Raw genomic sequence first — 9,071 nt, forward strand, 5'->3', positions numbered from 1 at the left:
GGCCCCAGAAACATGAACCGAAGAGCCTTCCTGAACTCTTAATCCTGTTCATGGGTCCTTGGATGGAGTCGTCCATCTGAGGAGCTGTTTGCCTTCCCCTGCAACTGCTCAGAACTGTCTCCCTTAATGCAGAGTGAATTTAGAGGACAATTTTGCTCCCCAGAAGACATTTGACAGTGTATTGAGCCATTATTGGTTGTCACAACTGTGGGGAAGTGTGATTTACTACTAGTATCCAGTGTATAGAGGGCAGGAGTGCTGCTAAAAATTCGACAATGCCCAGGACAGCCCCCTTCCACATAATCAAGAATTATCTGGACCAAAATATCAATAGTTCTGAGGATGAGAAACCCTATTCTAACTATTCTTCATGAGAAACCCCCTGTTCCAGCCTTTTATCCTGCCTTGACTTATAACATCCATCTATGTGTCTATCTATCCAGTCTATAAATACTCACCAAGTACCTTATCTATGCTTGGAACTATATCATTTGCTTTCAAACACACATGGAATAAGAATGATAAAATTTTAAACTGTAGATTGGTAACTAATAATAGCAATAATTCAGAGAGTGATTTTACTTGTAGATATGGAGGAATGTTGTGTGTGATAAATGGGCTGAGCTAGTGGGACAGCCGCTCCACATGGTGTTGGCTGGAATCCCTCAGGCATTGCAGTCAGCTCATGGTCCATGCTGGCAGAAACAATAACAGTCCCTTTTTCAGAGCTCGTGTTGCTCATACTTCAGTGGGCTCATTCACATAGTGGTGGTCATAGGGTTCCCAAGGGCACCGTGAAAAGGCAAGTTTCATTGTGCAAGCACTTTACAAGGCTCTGTTTGCAATGCAAGGTAAGTCACGTGGCCAAGCCCAATTTCAATGGTTGAGAAATAATCTCCACCTCTTGATGGGAGGAGCTACAGAGGCACATTGCCAAGGGGCAATGTATACAAGGAGAGGAAGAATCAGGGCTATTTTTGCAATCAATCACAGAAGGTGACTCATTAATCTTCTTTCTGGTTCCTCTCCAAGACCAAGTACTGGGTTCTTCCTATTGGTTTAGTTAATGACCATTTCTCACTTTCACCTTACTTAAACTTCACCCCAATCTCATGTGGGTTGACCAGGCAGGTTTGGTTTTTATTGTTGTTGTTGTGTCATTGTTTTACTTTATAAATGCAAAACTTGAGGCTCAGCAAGATAGAGTTGTAGCCCAAGGTCAAAAGCTAGTAAGTGACAGAAGTAGACATTAAAAATGATCATCATGTATTGAGTGACAACCAGATTTCAGGCTCTGGGCTATGGGCTTTTTAAATCTTCACAACCCTCTCATGGACCCTATTTTACAGATGGTAAAATGAAGCTCAGAGTGGTTAAGTAACTTGCTCAAAGTCATACAGCACATAGGGCTGAGACTCTAACCTAAAACTTAAATCCAGATTTTTCTAACTCCAAGTGACCTCTCAATGTAACAGGGTTGTTGTAAAATCTGGCTGAGCTCTTTTTGAACCGTTAGGTGGCTCTATCTTTGTGATAGAGCAGGACAATGTTGTAATTGTCGGAGGCCATCTTTGAGCTGAAAGTAATTTTCCCCACCATATAAGCTGATATATAAGACAAGGAAGAGCAAAGACCACCAAAGCCATGGCCAGTGATGTGGTCTGACAGGACTTGCAGGGCACATTGCTGTTTCTTCATGGGAATGGAGGCTCAGGGTGAGGCGCCTAGATCTCAGACCTTTTAACAGCACCCCAGCCTTTGACAAGCACCCCAGCTTAGGTGAAGTATTTTAGTATGAACCTTAGAGCCACATCTGAGGTTGAAGGAGAGGCAGCTGGAAGGAGTTATTTCACTCAAACTATCCATGTCGATATTCATGAAAACAGGAGAAAAGACAATATTCTTTTTCTTAACATATTTGTCTATTTACAAAAAGAATATGATTGATGTAAAATACTGTGAAAACACACAAATAGTACCTTTCTGAAAATTCCAAATCACCCCTTCTTCCAATGTACCCACTTTGAATATGGTCATGTCTATACACCCTATGTTTTTGTACATATGATTTATGTACGTAATTTATGTGTATGTGTAATTCAAGCATGTGTCATGTATATGGCAGTCATTTACAAATGTATTTATATCTTCCTATATAATCTGTCAAAATGAGGACTTCCCATACTCTGCTTTGCAGTCTGCAATCTATCGTGAGCATTTACCCATGTAAACCAATATTCTTCATAACATTACTGTGTTACTGGCAATCAGATGTCTGCGTTGTGTGATTCCAGGACTCAGTCCTTGGATATCCCATGAAACACTCACATGGAGGCCCAACGCATGGAGAAGAAAGACAGCGGCAAAAAGTAATAAGCAGAAGTGATTTATTAGGCATAGTACACTTGGGAGAAGTCCAAGCGGGCACCTTGATAGAGGATCAAGGGCCTTGAGAAGTTGAGAATCAAGATTTATACGGGTCATAGGGTTTCTTGGTTCTCCTCCTGTCCCTCTCAACTTGAATGATATGGATTCCCTGTGCCTTCCTCTCAACCGTCTTCTCCTGGCCTAGACATGCGCAGTATGTGCCCGCAGATGGAAAGTCACACGCCTGCGCAGTGGGGATTTTGAGTGTAGTAGTATGCTCAGTTAACTACTTTTGCCTATACTGGTGGAGTGCCCCCAGAGTAAGGTCATATAATGGTTATCTGCAGTTAACTGACCATGGAGGAATGAAGGAGGCGTCAGAAGCTTCCAGGTGTCTTGCCTTTTATCTGGCTTCTGATTATGGGAAAACGAGGTAGGGACCTGAAGCTGCCAGAGGTCCTGTTATGTACATTTTATTGCTAGGCTGGTCTTGGGACCTTGGTAACCCCTTATTGTTCTTTTCCCTCCAGCTCCTATCTACCTATCCTATAATAAGGGCTGTGATAAAATCCGTCATACTGTCACACCTTGTTCATTTAGCTGGGTCCCAGGGTTGGTTGGATGTTTAGGTGGTGGATGGACAGACTTGAAATTAGTTGAGTTCTGGATTTTTCCCCCCTTATCTTTGAGGCAAAGAGTTGGTCTAGGGTGGCCAAACGAAGATGAGGACTAAGAAGGGAGGCAAAACCTCTCTGGTTTTTGTCTCCTCCCTACACCTCCTTCTTCCTCAAACCTGCATAAGATCCCAGTGCCCTTGAGTTAATTAGAAATGCGTGGGGGAGCATGGCATGATGGCAGCACATCTCAAGGCCCCCTAGAGCATGATGTCCAGTGGGACTGTAGAATGCATTGTTTACTTTCAAATCCACTTTGCCTCTAGGCAGGCAATTCAGTGGTTCTACAGTCTGTCCATGCTGCTAGTCTAGTTAAGGACATGGAGGCTCACATTTATATGCTAGGTAGTCAAAAAAAAATTATATTTTCAAATGTATACTTGAAGCTGATTGGCAATTTGAGGCTATTTGCCAATTTTTAAGATAATAAAATTTAGAGTCCTCATCCTTCCTCTTTTAGAGAAATTTCAGGAAAAAGGAACATTATTTTCTCGTACACTTTGTCTATATCTCTGCTTGTCTTTCACGTGGTCAACAGACCTCTTTCTTACACCAAATGCTCTGTGAACTAACAGCACTTTCCAGCTGTAGCTTTAAGTCTTATAAATATACTTTGAACTCATTTTTTCTCATAGTGTCAGATGTAATGAAGAAAATGCATTTTTTAACTGCCTGTACTTTGAGCAACAGCTCAAACTCAGAGAGAAGTAAGCACAATGTGCAGGGCGAGACCTATTGTTTTGTTTAGCCAGGTGTCTTGATTAACAGGATTTGCAGAGAAAGTAAAGATCCCTGTGGGCATAGCTTAGGTGAGAGAGGTAAGAATAAAGAACAGTTAAATCACTCTGTGTAATAATTTGCGAGTTGCCCGCTGAGGGAAAAACAGTGGAGATTTTTGAAGAGGAAGTGGCGGTAAAGGGATCTTAGCAATAGTGGAAGGAAGGATTCATAGATGGGACGTAATGACATACGGCAGATATAAACCATTTTTTTTTCTAAACTTACTTTTCCTACTTAGTGCTTCCATTAACTCATATGGCAACTTTGTGCAAATTAGGAAAAGATGCATTCTCTAGACTGGATGAAGACTCCTCGAGTCTAGATGTATTTGGACTAGGCATAACTCTTTGCTAGATGTAGGACTAGGTAAGTGGACCTGTTTTGCATTTTGGCCCCCACTACACACCATCTTTGTGTAACATGCAGTTGGCACCATAGTATCTGGCAGGCTGAGCTCACATGAGCCAGGCATCAATAAATTAAAGCCAGCCAATTATCTCCATATCTTAGGCATAAATTCCTGGACAAAAATCTGCCATTCTCAGCACATATATTCTGTAGGAGTTGCATGGGCTAGGTACAAGCTGGCTGTTTAAAAGAAAAGAATAGTTAAATGAAATATTGGGAATTAGTAAAATATTTTAGAAGTGGAACTATTTGCTATTGTTCAGAAGTTGTTGCCAGGCTCTCAGACTATGAAACTGCCACAGGCAACAATGGCATCTTCTGTGTCATGCTCAGAAAGAACACCTGCATGCCCTCCCAGTCATTGCCTCAGATCCAGGTGTCCCTCTCTTCCCTAAAAGCTGTTGTAGCAGATGACGTCAGTGCCCCACCCATACCCACCTTGGCCCTCACCATTCCCTTGCAGCAATGACTTTCCGTAGTTTGCCACTCATTGCCTGAGAGCTACCTCTGGCTACAGAAATGTTCTCAGCCCACTGGTGCAATGGGTAGGATATGCTGGAGGATTCGATGCCCCCAGAAGCTCTCCTCAACCAGTGAAAGCAGATTGGAGAAAATTCCTCACCTCTTGGTGGTGACAAATCTTTAAAGTTTCCCAAGTTTCTGCAGGGCTATTAAGCTCCAGTTGCCCCCATCCTGCTTGTTAGTACATACTTCTCTTGTCTAACCTCTTCACACCACTGCAAGTTTGTCCTGAACTCCTTATGTCAGGGTCTGCTTCTCAAGAAGCCCAACCTAAAGCAGCAGCACAGCATAGCCAATGCAGTTAGCATTAATATACTGGCTAGGTAGAAAGCCAGAAGAGAGAAAGAGCAATTAGGGGGATTGTTTTATAAACTATATAAATGTCTAACTAATTTCTATATACTTGAAACTAATAAAAATTTTTTTGAAAAAGAACTAATTAAGTTGATTCTTCTTTTAAGTCTTCAAGTCTAGTTCTTCAGCCTCCAGAGCAGACAGGAAGTAATTTTCCCAGAGGAATTTAACATATGCAAATGACATTCAAATCGATCCCCCTCAGTGGGCAGACTAAGAACTACTGTTATTTCTGCAAACCTAATTATGCCAACGCCCACCAAATGCGAGAAAAAGAGAGACTGTCAAAACAAAGATAACAGAAACAAATGCTGCAAAGCAATCAGCCCAGGACAGTGTTATCGACTCCCAGATGAATGAGACTTTACTATGAGAAATTCTGATTTTCAAAATGGGTAGAGGGTAACGGAGAGATGTTTCAGACGTTTCCCCTCTGAAACACCCAGCTATGTTCCCACTCCCCTGAATCTCTCCACATCTCCATCACCTCTGTCCTATACTAAGTAGCGAGATTCTCACAAGGAAACAGTGGCACCCTATCCAACTATTGGGCAAGGCTCACATCTAAGACTCGCTCTTTATTCCTCTTTCTCTCACCACCCTGTCAATTCATATCAGCAAGCTTCATCGGTCCTTCTTCTAAAATATCTCCCATGCCTCTCCCTTCCCACCTCAACCACCCTGGTCCAAGCCACCATCAGCTTCTCCATGCGGATTATTGCAGTAGCCTCTTATCTGGCCTTGCCTGCTCCTGGGGTCAGTTTTGGTAGTTTGTATCTTTCTAGAAATTTGTTCATTTTATTAGTTTAACTTGCTAGCACACAGTTATTTATAATTTTCTCTTACAGTCCTTATTTCTATAAGATTGATAGTAATATCCCCTCCTTTATTCCTGGTCATAGTAACTTGAGTCTTTTCTTCTTTTTCTTGGTCAGTCTAAAGGTTTGTCGATTTTGTTGATCTTTTCAAAGAACCAAACTTTTGGGTTTATTGATATTCTCCATTGTTCTTCTATTCTCTTTTTCATTAATTTCTTCCCTAATCTTTATTTTTTCTTCCTTTTGTTTATTTTAACTTTAGTTTGCTATTTCTTTTTCTAGTATCTTAAGGTGGGATTCTTTTTTAATGTAGGCATTTACAGCAATAAATTTACCTCTAAGCACTGCTTAGCTTCATCTCATACATTGTGGTATGTCATGTTTTAATTTTCATTCATCTCAAAGCATTTTCTAATTTCCCTTGTGATTTCTTCTCTGATCCATTCGTTATTTAGGAGTGTGTTGTTTGATTTCCTCATATTTGCAAATTTCCCAAATTTCTTTGTCATATTTTGGTTGGAAAATATACTTTGTATTATTTCAATCCTTTCAAATTTATTGAGGCTTGTCGTATGCCTAGTATGCTGTTTGTCTTGGAGTGTGTTCCATGTGTGCTTGAAAAGAATGTGCCTTCTGCTACCGCTGTCAAGTCTGGTTGGTTTGAGGGTTGTTCAAGTCTTCCATTTCCTTGTCGATCTTCTACCTAGTTGTTATATCCATTAGTCAAATGAGAATATTGAAGTCTCCAGTTATTATTATTCAATTATATCCTTCTCCCTTCAATTCTGAAGGTTTTTGCTTCATGTATTTTTAGGCTCTATTGTTAGGTGAATATATATTATTATTATTATACCTTCCTGATGCCTTAACTCTTTTATCATTATAAAATGGTCCCCTCTACCTAACATGTTTTTTGAAAGTCTGTTTTGTGTGGTATTAGTATCACCACTCTAACTTTCTGATAGCTGCTGTTTGCATGATACAAGCATAACCTCATTTTATTGCACTTCACTTTTTTGTGCTTCACACACATTGCATTTTTTACAAATTGAAGGCAAGACCCTCCACCAGCAAAAATATTAGGCCTCGCTTGATTGCAATACTTACTTTATTCTGGCGGTCTGGGACTGAAACTGCAATATCTCCAAGGTATGCCTGAATATCTTCCCTTTTTTTTTTTACTTTCAACCTATTTGTATCTTTGAATCTAAAGTCTGTCTCCTACGGTCAGCATACTGTTGGATCATGATTTTTTATCCAGTCTGACTAAAAAGTCTGCTGCCTTTTTCATTCAGTTTTCTAATCCTTCCACATTTAATGTTATCATTGATATAGATAGATTTCCATTTGCCATTTGACTTTTTGTTTTCTATGTGTCATGTCTGTTTGGTCTTCGGTTGCTCCTTTACTGCTTTCTTTTACGTTACGTAAATATTGTCTAACGTAACATCATAATCTCTTTAATGATTTTTTTTCATTGTACTTTAGAGTTGTTATTTTCTTAGCAGTTCTTCTAGGATGTACAATGAACATCTTACCTTGTCAGAGGTACTCACTCTTTAGCACCCCATGTATTGGGTTTCTTTCCTTCTCTGTCTCAAACTTTCGTATCCTCTTTTAGCTTTCAAGGACCATTTCCCAAAAAAGTGCACACGCTGAAATCCCCTTAAAACCTAAGGGGTACTCAATTTAAGGTGAAAGGTTAAGCTCGGGCAAGGTTAATGCCACCTCTCGCCCTCCTGAGAACTAATGGGAAAGAAAGAGGAGGTAAAGAAGAAAGTTAGGAGTTTCTAATTTCCCCACTCCAGGCAGGACACCACACATACTGAACCCATAGAAATGTTCAGACAGCCTGAACATCCCTGAAGAAACTAAGCCCTTCCATTTCTCGTCATGGGAAGACTGGTGTGTCTCAGCAGGTGCAGTGTGGACAGGTGTGTCTTCTGTGCCTTAGGCCACTGCAAAAAGATAACCATTGTGTTTTCTCTATTTGAGACCAGCCAGCTATAGCCCTAACCCTTTTGGAGAAGTTGGGCATTGAAGGGGTGCTGCCCTGAGGCATAAGGAGCCACCATCAATCCTTTTTAAATACATAGCTAAAAAATGAATCACACTCTGATTTAGAAACATGGCATCAGCACTCTGCCACCTTATAAGTGGCATCAGCCGGATTTTTATTTAAGGCCTCAGGCTCCAGATAATTTTGGAGACAGTTTGATAACAAAGTAAGAGTTATTGCCAAGTGGCACTTGATCGAGGGGCCAGAACCTATAAAAAAGGATAACCTTAGGATCCTTGACAATATACTTACCATGTTACTAAACCTTTGTGAATCTCAATTTTACAATCTATGAAACAGGTAGAATAACATTTAGTTCATAGAGCTGTTATGAGGGATTAAAGGAAATGGTGCAAATAAAGGGTCAGGCACAATACTTTGTCCACGGGAAGATTTCATAAACGTCATTGATGATTGGCTACTAATAATCCTTCCCACTGTGTCATAATGACCCACTTTAAATGCCTCTCTTACTAACGAGAGCAAGGGGTGATTTATTTGTCTTGCATTTTTTTTCTTTTTTCTTCTTTCTTTTTGGTGACTAATGAAAGAATAACCCCAGGCCACTGAGTTTTTTCTAACTCCCTTGAATTCTTAAGACCCAAAGCCAACAGTATAAAGAAAGGGAAGAGACACGAGAGGAGGGGTGGAGAGGGAGGGAAAGAAGGAGAAGGAACCATCCCCAGCTTGTGAATGAGTAGGCTGAAGCTCTGTACAGCAACTTTTCCGTTTCCTTAAATACCTCTGGCTATGTTCTCAGGTGCTACCACTCCTCTGGTCCCCACAGGACCCCAGAAGAATCTTAATCATCACCAACTGACAATTTCACAGTCTCAGCACTTTGACAACAGAAATCAGCTGTCAGTGATGCAGAGGAGACTCGTTTTCCTTTCTCCCATCCCATTGTCATTCTTCAACCAACAAACCAGCTCTCCAAATAGAGGCCGATTTGTCAAGGCAAAAGAGAAATACCAGTCATTCATCAGGGAGACAGGCAAGATAACAGCCAGGATGATTAAGAGAGGTAGCCCACCCCCCAGGGAGAGCCTGACAGGCAGCTTTGAAAGAGAAAAAGAGAAGAGAGAAGAG

This window comes from Pteropus medius, unplaced genomic scaffold (genome assembly GCF_902729225.1).
Source record: "Pteropus medius unplaced genomic scaffold, Ma_sr-lr_union100, whole genome shotgun sequence".
Classification (NCBI taxonomy): Eukaryota; Metazoa; Chordata; class Mammalia; order Chiroptera; family Pteropodidae; genus Pteropus; species Pteropus medius.